Source organism: Corvus brachyrhynchos, unplaced genomic scaffold (genome assembly GCF_000691975.1).
Source record: "Corvus brachyrhynchos isolate BGI_N302 unplaced genomic scaffold, ASM69197v1 scaffold29, whole genome shotgun sequence".
Lineage (NCBI taxonomy): Eukaryota > Metazoa > Chordata > Aves > Passeriformes > Corvidae > Corvus > Corvus brachyrhynchos.
Genome location: NW_008240033.1, coordinates 1,442,652 through 1,461,844, shown reverse-complemented (window position 1 = coordinate 1,461,844; position 19,193 = coordinate 1,442,652). Strand labels below are relative to the sequence as shown.

Below are 19,193 nucleotides of genomic sequence, written 5' to 3'. Positions count from 1 at the left end.
GAAAGAAAATTGTGTGACTGTGCCTTCTAAGAATGGTATTATTTCACTTGCAAAGTTCTTTTCTCCCAGTATTGCCAAACTGCTCACATCAGGGCAAATCCAATTTTTGACCTTCCAATAGTTTCATACCTACAGAAGTCAGGACTAAATGTCTAACTTCTGTCAGGGAGGTAAAGGGGAAGGACACATCTCTTCACCTCAACGGAACAGCTGGGTCTCAAGAGAAATGAGATTCCCCAACTCATTTTTCACTTGTTTACTTTTTAAGGGCAGTGGAGGGGAGGGGGGGTGAGGTGGGACTTCACCTCCGTGCATGGACCTCCACAGCTGGTTAAGAAGAAAAAAGAGTGATACATCTGGAAAAGATCAGTCACACCTTGCCATCCTACCTGAGTAATTGCCAAAGAAGGACAAAGACAGAGTTGCTATGGAGGGCTCTCTGTCCCTAGGGCTAAACACAGACATGATGTGACATGTTGAAATGACTCTAGTGCATTTAGTGCATAGCTAAGGTTTAAGGACACCTGAATCACTCTTGACTAAAATAAATCTTAAAATGATTAGGGGTGCAAACTGGCAAAAACTGGTTCTTTAATTAAATGAGATCTCCAGCTAATGAACACACAGTTAATTTGACAAATAATTCATTGCATTAAACTAAGGATTTTTCAGTGTTTTTTCACTGAGACTGCTAGTTAGTGCATTGGGCCAAATACATAACACCACCTCCTTTACAATGCTCTTCAGTTAAATCCGATACCTCTTAAGCCAAAGCACTCATGAAAATTAGCCATTCCAATTAAAAAAAAAACCCCAGAACAATTAAAAATGCATTATCCAGTGCTTACAGGCCAATTAGAGCAATATGCTTAATGCAAATCTGACCACATTTAGCAACAGGATGAAAAGTGTTTCAATGCTAGTACAGAAGTGGTAACAGAACGTGGAATCTGCCACCTGTGCAATCTGGCATCTTACAAGATCCTTGCAGGAACTGATCCAGGCTACCAGAAAGAAAGAGAACAAAAGAGGCTCAACTTTATACCAGAGAGTAGAAGATGGATCATGTTCCAGGCTGGAAGGGTTCTCCTACTAAGCCTGCCAATAAATCTGCTCCCGACTTGACTGTGAGCATAAATGGCAAGACTGTTCTTCAGGAAAGCAAATGTTTTAGGTTTTCACAACACAATTACAGTATTCCAAATAAATTCCCAGGCTTGTATTCTTCAGTATTCTTAAAAGAATAATACTGAACTTGTCACCAAGAATATTTCTAATTTCTATTTTCCTTTGTACTATAACCACATACTTTTGTAATTAGTTTTGTTTACTCAGTATGAAAGCCTGTCAAATACGAAAAAAAATGTTGTTTTTCTTTTTTTGACTAAGAGAAGGTCAAAATTATTTTAATAATATATCCCATGACAGGTAATTGCTTGAAAAATATCTGCTTGAAGGTAATTTCAATTACTGAATTTTGATTTCTGCAAAAAGGAGGGTGTGGGAGAACAGAACAAAGCTATAACCTTTTCCTGTGTCAAGGCACAACTTAAATGACTGCCTTCATCATTAACTCATTTGAAGAAGTAAGAGATTTTACTTAAAGACTGATATTTAGCTATTTTTCCATTTAAAAAATATGACCATTTAAGTTAACGAATATGTAACCTAGTTTTGCAAATCCTACTATTTTTTCCTTAACTCTGCATTGCTTTCCATCAAATCTTTGTACTTGAGTACTTAAAAATGTGATTTCCCTACTTACTTATTTTAAAACTTCAGTCTTCTTCCTGAAATACTTACACATTCTAATGGGTTTGCTGTTTGTTCGTAATGATGTTTTGTAAAGTATGGGAAGAAGCTGAGGAGGTGAAAAGCAAAGTTGCTTTACTTAGAGAAAAGAGCCAAGGCAATAATGACTGGTAGGTCATTCACATCTGTCTCAGTAAGAAATAAAGCTGCCAATATTATTGTTTTTGCAGTACACAAAATGAAGTAATAATCAGAAAAACCGTAACCTTGATATCCCATTCTGTGAGAGGTCATTCTACCTGTTTTTATTCCAAACTCAAAAAAAATCATGAAAAAACAACTTTGCAAGCAATGCACTTAGTGATTATGAATGTGTACTCAATCATAGTTTATTTTTCTACTGAATATGAAGTGAAAACAGCAGAAGGATTGAGAAAATTCTGAAAATACAACCGGTACTTGGAATTTTTGAGCTGTGTCCACTTTTTTACATAGGGAGACACTTTATAGAACCCATAATGTGAGTGGGGAGAAGTGACAATCATTAACATCAAGTGTACTCTTTTCCTCAATTCCTTATTTGTGGATCAAATCCATACCCAAGACATCTGTGGATATCGAGTTATGACAACCATTAAAGTAATTTTCAAACTGTTAAATAAAAACTAGAAAAGCATATGACACTGCATAGAAATTAACATAAATGTAACAGTGCAGAACAGCTACTCAGATTCTTCTCAGTATTGCAATTGAAATTTGGTTAAAAGAAACCACTAATTTGAAAGGACTTAAAATAGAGGCTTTGTAAAAAAGGTTTCATTTGCTTTTTCTTTCAAGAATAATTCACATTTACATGGGCATCACACATAATGCTTCCCACTCTTAAATATGAAGTAATGTTTTTTAAAAGTTACAGCCTTAGAGATTATTGAAAAAGAGGGTACATTGAAATTTCATCTAACAAAAAGCTTTTCAGCTTGCTGCAATAGTAATTGCATAGCTATTCAGTGATGGCACCAATACTAGAGATGCTTCCCATGCCACTTAAACCTCACATAACCAGTTTGTATTTTAGCAGCAGGGGACCTCACTACAGAACACTCTACAGACACCAGAGACCTGTTTTCCGTACATCAGATACATTAGAATTCCTGACCAAACAAATCAATGTTTCCCCTAAATGCCACACATATGGCAATGGCAACTTGTAAAACCTAGGCACAGTCATGGACTCCTCTTTTGAGGGCTAGTTAATTCAGATTCCCAGCTGAGCAAAAGCATGAGTAAGACAGTTTTTCTTTCTGCAAAGATGATTATGGCTTTTAAAGCTTCTTCAGAAGAATCAGTACTTATGAGTGACTAGACTTGGGTGAATAAAAAGTTACTTTATATATGTTTTTAAAGTGACAGATCATCGTCTCTTTTTTCCCCCAATGGTGTTACATTAAAACAGCTTTCTAAAATAAACCTACCACCATCAGACATCAAGCTATTAATTTAAAAATGTTTTTACTCCTTAATGCTTGAAGTCACTTTTATTTTTTCTCACTCTGAAAGGGGCAATCATCTTTGGAGATGGAGTGGGAACATCCTCAAAATGCAAGTTGCCCAACAATTTTTATTAAGAAAATTTCAGTTGCTTATATAAGTGTCCACTTCTGAAAGACAGACTAAAGTTTTCTACTCCAAATTTCTGCTTTAATGATTTCAGCCAAAACACTCCCTTGCTTCTGAAGAGACCAGGGTAGACAATAGACAATACCCTGCTTTACCCATAATAGGAAAAGTAGTGACCCTCTTGTCACGGAGTTCAAGGAATATCTTGCTTTGAAGTAAGGATCTGAAATTTAGCAGGACCCCAACTGTGAAAATCAGCTCAACTCTGGTCACATTATGAACCTTTGAAAAATCACCTTTGCAGTAGTCAAGCTACAAGCAGCCACTACCAGAGCCTAAATCTCACTCTGCATTCAGACACATCTTCAGGTTGTGCTGCCCTGTCTTGAATCTGCATGAAGTCAATGCTCCTCAGATTATCTGCTCATTTAAGAAAGACTGTAAACTTATCAGAGTTAAAAATTCCAATTCAGAAACATCATGCTATCTTGCTTGACAAACTGTGATGCCTGAACAACACAGAACAGAAATACATCTGAAAAAATGAACGTTTCTGTATTTCAACAGGTTGGAAAATGATAGCATACTTTGTGATTCCTACTGAAGTTTTTTTTTTTGGTTTTAAATTATTTACAAGGCTGTAATGTAGCAGTGTATTTTGGTCCAAAAGAAAAATTGTATACTGGAAAAAATCTGGTTAACGTGCAACTCAAGGCAACAAAGGTACCAATGCTGCCAGGAGGTGCTGCGCTAAAGCCCCTGGCACACATCTACATTACTCTACGAACAAACTAAGTCAGATACCCTATGCCCAAGAAATGAGACCAGCTTGTATACAGAGGAACATAGAACTGCTGCAAGTTTTTTTTCTTTACATTCACAGTGCTCAAACTGATAGTTCCTCCACATGACTATTTTATTAATGCTGTGTTAGCTTCCCTGCAGCTTTCTAATTCTCAGTAACATGAACATGAAAAAACATATATATGCCCATAGCATTATAAATTTCTCTACATTTAACGACTAAAATGATGGTACACATACCTAAGTACTTGCTCTTCTTTCTGCAACATGGAATCCAAAGTCTTTTTTCACTCTGTGTGACAGCAATGCTTGTTTTTCTTTTATAGCTACCTTTTGCCACACAGAACCAAGTCTGAGCCCTGCTGAGCTGAAAGGTTTGCAGATGCCCTTCTGAGGTAACCTGCAGGGTCCATCCCTGACTACTGCCACACAGCCAAGGCAAAAACTTTCAACATAAACCAAACAGATTAAAGGACTTGGAACTAAATTGTCAAGATAATACAATAGTGAAAAAATGGTTTTCTGGAAGCAACTAATGGCATCCAGGAGCAAGGCTGGAAGAGGACAGAGAAGTCCTAGTGCTCAATTTTGGTCATCAATCAAGTAAGCAGCAGGCAGGTAATGGGTGTAGTAGATGCAAATACTGGCAGGTTTCAGATAATTGTCCTTGCTCCTCTTATCTCTGACTCAAAAAAAAAGAGTTTTGCTTTAGACAGACCTGGCACTTCTCAGGCCCGCAGGACGTGTTCCTGTGCTTATCTTTAGACAGAGAGAGTTGCTTGAAAGGAACAGACTGGGAAGAGATTAAAGGTGTCTGCAGTAAGGAGCCACTGTGCACTGAACACAAACAGCCTGTGGAGATTCCCAAAGTTTCCCAAGTTTGTGAACCAAGACTAGTAACTAAATACGGGACACTGGAAGGATCAACAAATTTCAAGTCAGGCCAAAAACAGAGCTGCCAAACCCAGTCTTCAACTACAATCATTTTTGGACATGAATTCAACAGGACTTTCCTTCTGAAGGACAAAACTGCCATAGAAGTAAATTGCTTCCACTTCACAGAGAAGGTAAAAACCAGATTTAATTAAAGGGCAGGATGTGTGGAGCTTTCTTAAGCTACTGCTGGACCTTTTGATAAATCTCCTGCTTCCTGTTTCACAGCAAGAAAGACACAGCTGTAAAAGTAAAGGAAATGTCATCACTCCTCTATTTCAGAGAAGGCTGTGCCATTTAGCTTTAGTTTTAAGGTATTTCTCTTCCTTGTCTATAGATTATACAGAGGATTAATTGAGATTCATAAAAGAGATCAATAAAATGATATTTTAAAACTCTCTCATATTCTCTGCATGCTGTAAAGCCCCTATCATGTATCACAAAAATGGCTATGCTGACAGATGACCCAGACTGTGACTGTGAAATCCTGTGGATTTCCCACAGAACTCTGCAAACCACAAATTTAAAAAACTCATTTCTCAAATCCTGCTCTTCCCAACTCATTCCTTTTCCCAGTCAACATACAAAACCCCCCAAAAATCACTAGTTTTGGCAAATAAAGGTAGAAATATGTTTTAGAGTATGTGCAACACAAAATCAAGTGAAATGCAAGAGAAATGATGTCAGAGACAGAAAATCTTAACAGTTAAAATAAAGAGGAAGAAAAGGCACCTACTTTTGAAATTACTTCTCTTGTGGAATGCAGTAGACATGTTTTCAGCAAATTCTATGTCAAAAGACAAACTCAGCAACCACCGAAAACATTTCTACTTTCAATTTGTCTGCAGCAAGTAGACTTATAAAAGCTGCACAAGTCCAAAACCCATATTAGGTGTTCAGACAAGTTCTCCCAATGCACCATCAGGCCTCACAGGCTTTTTGTATTGATTTTGCTCTAGTAGAGCACAAGATTGCCTCTCAGACAACTGGCCAAGCCAATCACTCAGTTTTCTGGCAACGCAGTGCCCACAACAAAATGCTCAAACGTCTGCTAAAATTAGTTTTAGTAAGAAGTCTTACTGACTGCTAATTTTTTTTTTTTTTTGGGGGGGGGGAGGGAAAGCAGCAGTTTTATAATCGTATAAATATTGAAATTAGGATGGAAGGTCTTTAGATGAACAGAGAAAGCAATTAGCATATCACCCTCTCCAGTATGTCAATATTCTTAAAAACAAGTAATAATGTAGGTAAAAAGCAAGGCCAGTCAACAGTCAAATACTCTACACTGGCTTCAGCTGGATTAAAAAAAAAAAATCTAACCAAATCTATGTTTTCAACAACTGTGCCTGAGTCCCTTCAATGTGTCCATTAGATATAGGAACTCACTCAGAATTTTTTTACAAGCTTGGTGCTACCAAAAAAGTTCAAAAAAATCATGTACAATCTCAGATGCTGAGAATCTTCTCTGAAATATTTTTCTAAAGTCCTGAAGCTGCTTATTTGATTTCAATATTGATTTGTTAGATATCACTTATACTAATTGCTTGTACTCATTAATTACACCTATTATATACTGATTTGTAAAATATGGTTATCATAAAAATATTAAAACCAACCCAAAGTGTAGAGTCATGATTAATTGAGTTAAAAAATAATTCAAATTTGCCAAAAACAACACTAAAAACTATACAATTATTTTAAAATATAGACTTTTTTTTTTAATCAACCATTGGATGGAAACTTTGGCAGTTTCCAAAATAATCAAAGCTGAGAATTTAATATGGCCTTTCCTTACATTCAAGCTTGGAAAATAAATTATATGCAGTTTTGAGTTTTCAGCACTGGTTAAAATGTCTCTCATGATTCATTTTATTCAGGGACTTCCAGTACCAAAATCCCAAGTAAAACCTACAATAAAACTTGAAAATAAACAGGAAAAGAAGTACATACAATATTCAAGCTAATCACAATGTATGCAGTGGGAAGGGCTAACAGAAGTCCACTCAGGGTAGGTGCATAGGTCAAACTTTCACTGTACATTGCCAATACTGTAAATCATAAGACACTTGAAGAATTAAATACACACCATGTATTAATGAAGAAATCTCTATCAAGAAAGAGTTTATTTAATACTGTGATGTGCAGCTGTACAATGCAACTTCAGTCAATGACTGCTTCCCTATGAATCTTCTTTCCTACTTGACTGCTACTAACCCTTTAGAGAAACTGTAAATAGTTAAAAACCTTTTATTAACAGTGAACTTGATTAACCTTGCCAGACAACCTTAGCCTTTATGGTATGTCCCAAATGTCATGTAACATGTATCTTCTACTTAGTATTACCATTACTGAGGAAAATTAAAAAATAAATTAACAGTTCAAAATTTATTCTACACTAAACTAAAATGTAGTCTTCAATATTTTATTGCATATTTTGATCTACAGACTTGAACTGATACTTTGTAAAGAGGACACTTGGAAAAGTAATACAAATGTCTTTGCACAGTTAAGAATGAGGCTTTTGTTGGTCTATTTGGATTTCAACAGACCCTGGCACCACTTTTATCTATGTGAACTGAAAAGAAACTATAACTTCCAACCAGGATTTTCACTAATTTATAGGCATGGTCCTTTCCACAACACTGTCAAATAATTGCTCTGCATTGATTGCCCAAATAAAACATTTCATGCATTTTACTTTAAAACACTCTTGGTGTTCTGATAACCTAAATTCCAAGAGTTGAGATCTGTTCCTTGTCTTGAAAAAAATCTTGACAAGCAGTATGTAAACAAATAAACAGAATTCAATAATGCACACATATCACCATTTTGGCTAGGTATTTGGGTAATAACATTTGAAGGAAGTCTGCTAATACCTCATATTTACAAAGAAAATCACTATCTCCATACTGAGTCTGCTACTAGTTTTAACTCTGACTTAATGCAAAGATAAAAGTTAATGCTTTATTTGGTTCACAGAAGCTGTTAATTATGCAATGTGGGCATTCAGTGATGAAGATACTCTGACCTAGATACAGATATTTTTAATATTTATTTATTCACAGCAGTCTGTTTACGCTAAAAGGAGAGAAAAATCAGACAGCATGTACTTAGACACTTAATGGTTTGTCTTTAGCTAGCATTTCTGTAAGTATTACAGACTCTTTACTTAGCCTTGGAATCATTTTAATACTTGGATATTACTACCAGCAGATTCTGAAAGGGGGAAAAAATCCCAAATAAAAACAAATTTGAAAAAGAAAATGACAACATTAGCTCCCCCTGAATTTGGTCCATATAGACCAGAATTGTGGATGTGACAGGGACAGCAGAAGAGATTATTTGGGTAAAATGTTGAGGCCTGGCTGTTCTCCAAAGCAAACATCTCTAATGATAGTTGTGGAGCCTGAGGGAAATGTGTGGCTTGATATAAGGTGCACCCAGGCAAAATCCTATTAATGTCAAATTACAGACCTGCTCTCCAGCAACTTGTCCAAACCTTTTTGAACCTCTGCCCTCATCACTCCCTGTGACAAAAGTTCTGGAAGTTTTCCAAAAGTCATATACAGAAGCAGTGCTGCCATTTTCAATCTCCTACAAATTTCCTTGAGTGTCCCAGTTTCTAGTGATGTGGCATTTACTGAGTGAAGGTACATATTCATCTTACCCATTACCCTCATAACTTTGTAAGCTTCAACCATACTCCTCCCTCCCTGTCAACCTTTTCAGCTGCAGACTGAAGAGTTTCAGCCCTTTCAGTCTCTCTGCAAAAGGCTGCTGTTCTGCGATTTTCAATGCCACCCTCTAGTCCTCACTGACCTCCCCTATATCCTTCAGAGAGGGAGACCAAAGCTGCACACAGTACTGAATGTAAGGGCATAAGAAGGTTATATACAGCAGGAAAATGATGGTACTGTTGTACAAAGAACTAATGATTTCACCACAGGGAACCCAAAGTGTCTTTCTGAGCTGTAATTGCCCGTGCACAGTTCAGCATCTTCCGGACGTGCACTGGTTTATTTCTCCTCTGATGTATCACCTTAACTTAGCCACACTAGAGCTACATGAAATGACATCTGTCACACTTCTGCCTATGCAGTTTTGTGAGATCCTCCTAGAGTTCCCTGCAGCTCAAGCAACATTAGAGTAGACATAACAGTTTCATACCATCTGTTAAGTCAGAGATTTCCCCTACAGTGCCTTTTCCGGGACACAATATATTCAATAAACATGCAACAATTCTCCTAAACAGAGTGAACCAGATAGAAACAACACCTAAACTCCCTAGGAACTAACCAAAAGGAAAACATAAGAAACCTTTATCCAAAACCTCATTTGAAAACATCAAGACATAAAAATACTGCTACCCAGACTTGGATATTTACAACAGAGTCTGTCATTCAGAAAAAAGTGTCACGGGGTGATGAGGAGTCAGACTCTAGACACTGGGTGTCTAGAGAAGCACTGTTTTTAAATAACAAATATAAATATTAAACTGCAGACTTAGATGTGATTAGAATCACATTAGGAATCAAATTAGTGGATCAGTAGGGGATTACAGAGGAGAAAAAAGACGCTAGCACAGGTCAGAAGTGCTACTGCAAACAGTTGAATTTTCTGCCTCTCTCTTGGCATTTGCAATGCAACAGATTAATTGACAAAACGCAGGTTTGCCCTTCTGACTGGTAGAAACTCCAATGCTTGGCCACCACTGCTAGACAGGATGAAAACCCAAGGAAAACACAGTACGCTGTGACAAAAGGAAGGACAATAATGACAGACTCTTACTACTTACAGATTTAGTCGCAATAAATATTAAGAATACGTCCTACAGATAAATCCAGGACATGGATGCAAAGCATAACTTTTTTTATTAACAGAAATGAAAAAAGTAAGTCTGTAATATGCCATACTGTAAACATTTTTTATCTAACTGTATCTTGCTTTTCACATCTGCATACTGGAGTTCTGGGATACCATCAAGACAGACTCTTCACACTCATCACAGCACTGTCTTCCACACTGTAAAGGTCAAACTCTTCAGTTGTTGCCAACTATGAAAATGTCTTCCACCCCAACTTTGCCACCACAAAATTATGAATATCCACACATAAAATAGCTTAACTTTTACTTTGTTTTTTTTCACTCAAGTCTTTGTCTTCTTATTTGTATAGGTGTTCCTCCTACAGCTAGGCAGGGAAAAAAATTCAGAGCTATTCACAGAGCTATTGAACCATCTAAATAAAGTATCTTTTAAAGTCAGAAATGTACGGTCCCTAGGTAATCAACAGAGAGACAGAGAAGCCTCCAGAGTTATTTAAAGTGCTTAAGCAGTTATCTGTACGCCTACCATGAATACTGTGGAAGTGCCAGCTGCACTGGTAATCTCTGGTGAGTAAGATGATCAAAGAAATGGGCGTTTTTATTCTCTCTCTCACCTTCCCCCGGACCCTGCTGAAATAGATACTGGCTGTCACCTTAAATACAACTTAAGTTTCAGGTTCTGCCTAGGGAATACCCTCCCACACCCACCCTAGCAGGAAGTGATGGGCCTTAAATGAATTATGACTCATTTCCTGATCCTCCTTAGGAAAAGTCTCCCACCCTCCTCCTCTCCCACCACCTGCACAGAGATTACCATATCCAAGACAACCGAAAGATTAGCATGCAAACCTTGTTGGTATATGCATATTTATGTCCTAAAGTGGCTCACAGTGTTTTCTATTTTCCTGAAGTCATCCTTGCTTCATAAGGAAATCCCCTCTCCTTTTGCTTACCCTACTCACTCTCCAAAAATATCATGCAGAATGTTTTCTTGCCTTATTAATCACTGGTAAGAATTTCTTGGGAGTGTTGAAACCAAAGGGAATATACACAATTAGGGCAATAAATGTTAATGAGAATTGCATTAAGTAAGCAAAAACAGCTTGAATGTCATGTCAATGTTTTTTCCAAATAATTAAATATCGCTGACTTAACTAGACAGAATTCAGGCTGACAACTTTCTGTAAATATGATGTGGAGAAGCTAGAAGATAACAGAAATGGAATCCAATTTTCTCCCTTTCTGTTCCATTCTATAGCATAAACTGGAGAATGTTCTGTATTTCCACCTGTTTCTAGGAGTCAGTGGTGGTGTGATGTATAGATACCCATCCACAAAATAGAACTTCCAGCTTCTATTCTCCTGGAAACATGGAAATTGCCAACATTAAACATGTGTGAAAACACCAGTTACATAAAGTCTGCTATCTATCTTTAAGGCAAAACAGTTGCTCCAGTACTGTAAAAATGGAGTATCATTCACAGAAGTTTCCCTAAGGAGGAATAGGTGTTTCAGGAAAGATTCTGATGTCTCCAGTCCCTGAGAAAAGACACAGTACAGTGAGAAGACTGTGCCAGATTGACTGGAACATGAGTTTATAGCGCTCCTAGGAGTAAAACAAAGCTTCTCCAGAGATTGTGTATACCTTGGAGGCTCTCTCAGGCATGGTTCAGTACTATTTTCCCTTATTTACAGAAGTTTAGTGTTCCTACATTAAAAAAAAACTTGGCACTGCATAACCAGTTAGGAAGACAGCTTATTCAGAGGTGATACAGGGAGTGACTCTTCCTTTACATCGTTTGCAAAGGGATATTTCTCCTGCCATAGCCCCAGGGTGCTTACCATACAACACCTCCTTTCAACATCAGCTAGAAGTTGACACTTCTACTAAATATGTAGCCTCAATTTTATTTCAGATTTTTCCTGTTTATAGCTAAAATGTCTGGAAGTCAATTTATTTATCCATTATCTCAAGAAACAGATTCCTATAAGGAAAAAGTACAGAGGAGTACTATTTTTACTCTCCTCTTACTTTTCCCCAGTAGGCTGTAAACTTTTAGTCTGAGGGTTACATTTTAGTTTTTTTTATGTCTACTCATGTTACTGACCAAGGTTATTTTAGCTGGCCTGAGAATTTTTATATAATGCCTATAGCACTAAAATGAAGATAATTCACCTACCTATAGAAGGAAGACCTGGAGAGAGAAATAGGCACTTCCTTGTAAACATTTCAGAAGTTTGCAATTATGAACATCTAATCACAAATCAGACAGCTTCAGCACAGACACCAGACTGAATCCGAACAACTGTCTCTGAGGTTCGTAATATAAAGTAGGGGAATAAATGAAAGGACAAGCAGCATCTCCCTGCATGATGGTTCTTCTATTGAGAATCAATCCTCTTTCAAAGTGAGAGGGTACCTGGGATGGACAGCCTGAAAGCTTAAGAGACTGAGAGATTAGATCCTAGAGATCAGGACAGCCTCAGCAGAGGAGACAGCCGAAAAGGTGTCCTGAGAGCTCTCTCATTTTTAGGACAGGCACAAAAATACCTTCCTAGAGGATGAAAAAATAAACACACAAATTACAGCTCATTCAAAGAGAGCTGTAGATTTCGCAGCCATTTCACATCAACAATTACTCTCATACATGGCAGTCCATCCTGTATCATGGAGGTGCTATTATATTTCTATTTAAAATACCACAGAATCACAGAACAGGAAGGGCTAGTCCAACCTCCCTGCCAAGGCAGGGTCAAACCTAAAGCATCCAGATGGAACCTCCTTGAGCAGCCTTCTCCAATGCTCTGCCACCCTTAACATAAAGGCATAAAGGGTTGGTTCTTCCTGACATTGAGTTTATGGCCAAAACATGTATCTATGATATATACATATATAGAGAGAGAGAGGGAGACTGAAAGAGACAGCTCATTTCCACATTCACCTGCATCTTTGCCTCTGGAATGACTGGGGTGCAGGAACCCCTAGGGACCTTGTCCTGGCAGCCAGTTGCAAAGAAACTTCCTCTGAATCAGGAAGAGCTAAGAGGGTTCTCCCTCAAAAACTTAAAAAATGGGGGATAAAAGCAGATAAATTTCAGAACAAAAAATTCAGTACCAGTGAGCCAGACAGATACAAGAAACAGGGTCATTCTTTTCCTGTGGCTTTTACACAGGAGCAGCTGCACACTGGCTGCTGAAGACACCTCAGGATGAAAAACGCTGCAGAGAAACGATTGTCTAAGCAAAACTGTTTTACTTTGAATTGATAAAGAGGAAATATAGAATATTATCATGTCATAAGATGAACAGGTGACAAATTCATGCTAAGGGTCATTAACTTCTTCGGCTTGCTCACAACGATTCATTCAAATGCATATATAAGCTAGTAGTCAGACACATTAATAAGCTTAAGCATCAGTCTGGAAATGTGGCTGTAAAAATGATTTGTTTTGTATTCATCTACCTGAAGACATAGAATCTTTCTCCTTAAAAAAGATTAAAAAATAAAAAAATTAATAATACAAAAGCCTTTGGTAGAAAAGATTTATTTTTATTGCTTAATACCAGAGAAGACAAATTTTATTCTCATCTGGTAATATAAAACATGATGAGTCAAATGCACTGGTGATTTTAATATAAATGCAAGTTAAATGCTGGATATATTTAGCTTTAAGTGCTCAGGCAAGCTTAACTCCCTTGGATCTAGAACTCAAGAGAATGTCAAAACACCATTAATTACTTCATTAAAGCGCCAAGAGAGTATTTAGGGGAAGAAACACAGGGAAGGTAATAATAAAAGCTTAACTCCTAAAAGCTTAACTATCTCCTTTAACAAAGCCCAAAACAACTTCCTTATTTCTTTGTGCTACAACAGCCATTCTGCTGCTGTTCCTGCACTCACAGAATGCCAAAGGCAGTCCTAGAAAACAAAGCAGCTTGAAAGAAAGAGCTGCAGCCAAAATCCCAGTGTCTATGATTTCCATCCTCAGAGAAGGCATAAGACAGAGCAGGGGAGATGGGTGATTCTCAGCTTCTCTCTGCTGATTCCCAGTCAGGCCTCTCATGACAAGAAAGGTGATACACAGGAGATCAGGCCTACAAGGATGCCAACTCAGACAACACAAGTAAATCCACTAGTCTTTGAGTGCTGATAGTCTCTCAGCCTACTAGAGACCCTAAATGTCCAATTCCCTCCTGCAGATGCAAAACAGAAGTCACATATACATAAAGAGCTCTATGATAGAAAAATCCACATGAAAATTTCATCTTAAAAGTAATTAAATGTGCAAAACTATCCTTCAGAGTTTTTTCTTAACACTTACACTGGACAAATAAAGCTTTGAATAGTTTCATGGTTTTCAGAAGATGCACTTGTTCATCTTTTAAATGTATATTTCAAAGCCAATTTTCCTCATCCAACAGCTGAATAAGAAGGATACTGCAATACCTCCAGGACCAAAATGTATTAATGTTGCCAACACACCATTTCTCCCTGGTATTTTCTCAGTATTCCTTTAACTACAAACAGAAATAGTTCAAAGAATTTCATTATGTAGCTTGCATGGCTTCTAAACATTGTTCAGAGTCAGATACTTATGCATGGTAAAAAGGTAACTTGCTTTTCTGAGGATGTTTTAATATTCTTTCCATCACTCTTCTATCATTAGAGTAAACGAGAACAAGTCAACAACCTTTGGGGCAATCAGAGACTTTTTTTTCAAAGTAAACTCTGCCATTATAGAAAAACCCATTTGTTTACAGGAGCTAAAATCCTCTCCCCCCAGCCTATTTAAATACCATCACTGCATGCTGACAGAACTGAAGCACTTGGGGTTACAAGACTTCCTTTTTCACCAGAACTCACGTTATTAAGCTGAAAATCCAAACTGGCCTTACAAACACCACTCATTTTAGCCCTGAATTTCTCACAATCTTATTACAGAAGTAATCTTGGGAGGAATAGTTGAGGTTGCAGCACTATTCCCCAAAGCACTGAAATTTTTGTCAGGAGCAATACCTTTCCAAGCCTCTTGAATAGAGGTAAAATACCAATGAAGCACCTCAGAAAAAAAAAAAAAGAAAATAAGAAAATGTAACTACTGAAATAACTTCATATTAAAATCCTATATGCATCTAATCAAGAATGACATCTTATGAATAAAAGGCAACATCCTAAATCCTGTAAGAAATCACAATTTATTTCTTCATTGAAATATTTGGTTTGAATTATTTTGTTCAAGAACAAACAGTGGGAGATCTTTTTTCCCTTCGAAGAGGGTAAAATCAATCAGAACGCAAACTCTTTTTTTTTGGGGGGGGCGGGGGCAGGGAGGAGGGCATGGAGGAAGACATATTCAGGTATTTACAGGCACTAGAAACAAAAAGTAGATGTGTGAATAAACCTGAAGTGTGGTTATTTGAATTTTTCTGCTATAAAAGGCATGAAACACATTTCAGGTTGACAGACACATAGGACAATTTTAAAGGACTGACCCGTTCTGTAAGGAAGGACATCACTATTATGACAGTGTGCAGAAACTTTCTAGACTCTCATTTAGCATATAAAAATGCAGTCAACACTTGAATACTAACTATAACTCTACAGCCTCCTACAGTCCCACAAAATTACTGCTTTTCTTCTCCCCAGACATTGCTCATACCACTGCAGTCCTTTGTGCCCACTGAGAGGCCTGACAGCTTCTAGCCTCACTCCTGCCCTGTCTGCAGTGTCGGCAAAACTGTCTTTTATCCAGAGAGCAAAAAACCTGCCCCATGCTGGGGTGTGCACCAGCTACCCAGCAGAGTAAACTCTTAGCAGGTAAGGCCTGAAAATAGCAGATCTCCAGTACAAAGCAGATGGTGAGCAAAAGAGTGTGGTATGGGTTTTGGTTTGTGGCTTTTTGCTCGTTAGTTTTGTTTTGTTTTGTTTTTAAAAAGGGCAATCTTGGGCCAGGTGAAAGCACATTTTGAGCCCTATGGGATGTTTAAGACATCAGTGGATGTCTTAGCTAATGCCTGATGTTACCTAGAAAATACAGCAATGGACCTTGCCAATATTTTTCACAGGTTACTTTGTTGTATACGGTATAATTTTTCATGAAGTAAGTAATGACAGTCATTGGTGACCATCAGAAATACACTGGCTTAACTGAAGCCCTGCTCACATTGCAACATCTCACAGAGTCAGCCTCTTTTCTTGTGACTGTAAGACCTGCAGATATACATATTTATGTGTTCTAGAATACACAGCCCAAACCATTTTTTCTTTTCCTGTGCCAGACCTGAACTTAAAAAATTAATGAATCTGTGTAAGTTTTGGTCTATAGACTAAACGGAATCTTAGTACTTGTTTAATTAATGCAAGAAGAGGATTATCAACACTACACTGAAACTTTCTGTACAAAGATACCATTATTCTTTGTGCTTCATAAACTCACATTTGTCCTCATAACTTATATAGGGTATGGAAGTTTCTACGGAAAATATCCATAAGCATGGGAAATTCTGTGCTCTGTGAAATAACTGCACTATTTTCATCATTTTACCAAGGAAAGGATCAGAACTAAAAACATGCAAAAGTCATGAAGGCCTTGCTGCAAATTAAATTGTCCTTAATCTGACTTATTTCCAAAACTGCGTAATTAATTGGACTTCAGTAAAGTGTTGGGTGAAAGACTGTAATTGCATTGAGCATCATAAGCAGACTTCAGTCAGATGAAATTCTTGACAGAAACTACTCTTAGAATTAAAACCAGAAATATTTATTATGGAAGATACAATATAATTCATCATTCTCAATATTAGACACTTAGAGAGTTGTATCTTGCAAAAGCTAATCAAGGATCAGACACAATACAAGGACTTTAAGCAGAAAATTATATCTTGCAGCAAAGTACCATCTAAACCTATTTCCAAAAGAATTAGTTTGTGGTTGATTCCCAAAAATGTCAAGACTAAAACACTTAGCAAATAATACTTCTTAAAAATTGTTACATTATACTGAAAATTATTTACTGCTTGTTAGAAAACAAAATGTGACTTGCAAAAGTTCTTTCATTATGAAAAGTATTGTTCTCTCCTCTGGGCACCCAAGAAGGGGATTTAGATCAGCCAAAAAAGGTAACCCTATAAAGGCACTTTCAAAAGGAAATAAACTCCTCTGTGGAGTTACAATTTACCTGACAAAGAAATTCTGGTACTGATGAAGTGGTATAATAATAGTGTATGACCACAAATCAGTTTGAGTTTGACTTTCAGTTTGACTCACTGCAAAGTTATTTTCTACATCAGTGAATAATTAAAGATATAAAAAGAAAAAAAAAATAGAAAAAAAAAGCATCATATTTGATCTCTGTAAATCAAAGAAATTTTAACAGTTTGGCCAGGCATCTCAAATGCAAGTCAAGGAGCTCATTAAGTCCCAGCTAACTGACAATAATATCTTTATCATGTAACACACCTTGAGGCAACACAATGTAAATAAAAATCAGGTGAAAGTCTTAAAATTTACAAAATTGAACCTTTTAATCACAAAAGGGATGTGGGTGGTTGGCAGCAGTTGCTGGCCTTTCTCTAAATAGTGAAGTTGAAAACAAGATCACAGAAGTCTTCAACATCCTAATGTGAACATCTTGTTAATGTTCACTACCTAAGTACAAGCTTAGGCATTTAGAGTATGTTAAAAGATTGTGAAAATGAGTTATTCTTCAAAGAAAAATGTATAAAATTCTCACAGCTACATGGACTATGTCTGACAGTGTTAGAGAATTGGTCTTTTATTTTTCACTTTGTTTTTGATTAAGTTAGTCTGCTGGTTGAATGAAGGCTGCTTCTCACTGCTATCACACAAAGGATGGAGACTGGCACCGGTGTGGACGTGCAGGAACCCACACCCCAACAGAACTGTCTGTTGGGCCGAGATACCAAGATACCAATGGTTTAAGAGTTGAAGGGAATGCTCCATTTAGAACAGGCTGGGGAGCAGAAGCTGCTGAAATCCAATAAAAAGTTTCTACATGCTGAGAAAGTCACAAGGAGGAGGCTGGCAGACAATACCTCCTACGGTTATACAGAGCACCCTTGTCTGCTTAGCAGACCTTTAGGAGCAGGATAATTTACCCTTATCATCGACATTGTAAGACATTTTTCTGTTTCCTATTTCCAAAGGACTGGAAGGTATAAAAAAAATGGGGGAAAGAAAAAAGTTTTCTGCACAAATTATAACTGTACAGATTTGCTGTTAAGGGCAGCTGTTTCTCAGAGCTGGAAAATATACAGAATTTCATATATCTGATTCTCTGCTAGAAGCACAGGCTAGAAGCCAAACTAATCAAAACCTCTATCAAAAATACAATTTTAACATCTGCTTGGACTTGGACTTATCTCACTGCTCCCAGACACTATTGATTATCATTATCTGCAAGTCTCTAGTATTCTAAACAGCAGCAGCAAAGGGAAATGAAAGTGAGCATTTCCATACAAAGACAGATAGAGGCTTCTAGGGCAGAATGAAAACTGCTGGTGCTGACTGAAATCTGAGTCTAACTTCATCTCATCTTTTGTAAATAAATTGTCAATAAAAAGGAATAAGAGGCTAAACTAAAATATTATTAGAACTATAATGAGAAATAAGGGATTTCACCAAAGGAGAAAAGGTATTACATTATTAGACACTGGTTGCTGTCTGTACTGCACTTCTTGGCAAGGCTAGGTATGATTGTTTTCTTTTTCTTTGCAACAGACTTCTCCTCATACCTTTGGTCTATTATGTGCTTGACTGGACCACAGGAACAGGATATGAAAGTCGTTGTTGGTAGCAACTCTGCTGGAGTACATAATGAAAGTTTTTGCTTTAGCAAAGTAACCGCATCCTTGCCTCAGAAAACTAAAACCTGCAGAAAGCTAGAACCCCAAATAAGGGTATAGCCTTGAAGCCTTTCCCTCTCCATTCTTTCCAGCTTGAAGTACATAGGTGCTCATGTATCTGCTCCTGAGGAAGTAGATTTTCATTTCTTCCCATCCTCCAATAATTACATGAATCCAGGGTAACTGTGTACTTCGGAGACCTGCATGGGGGACTTTTCAACCTTCAGTGCTCGAAAGCAGGAAGAGCAAGAGAAGCACCTTCTCTTAATCCCACTGAGTCATCTCTGCACACATCAGGGTGGTCAATCTTTCTCCTTTCTTACCCCAACAAGATTATTTTCTCTTTAATTTGCAAGTAAAAAATAAGAAATCATTCCATGTTCGTCATTCTACCATGT

At 37.3% G+C, this 19,193-nt stretch overlaps 1 protein-coding gene across 14 annotated transcripts in view; it reads right to left on the bottom strand.

Annotated features, from left to right (window-relative positions):
• The window catches only part of CADPS2 (calcium dependent secretion activator 2), a 243,651-nt gene that overhangs the window by 173,958 nt on the left and 50,500 nt on the right, over nt 1-19,193 (bottom strand). The gene's annotated exons all lie outside the window — the stretch shown is intronic.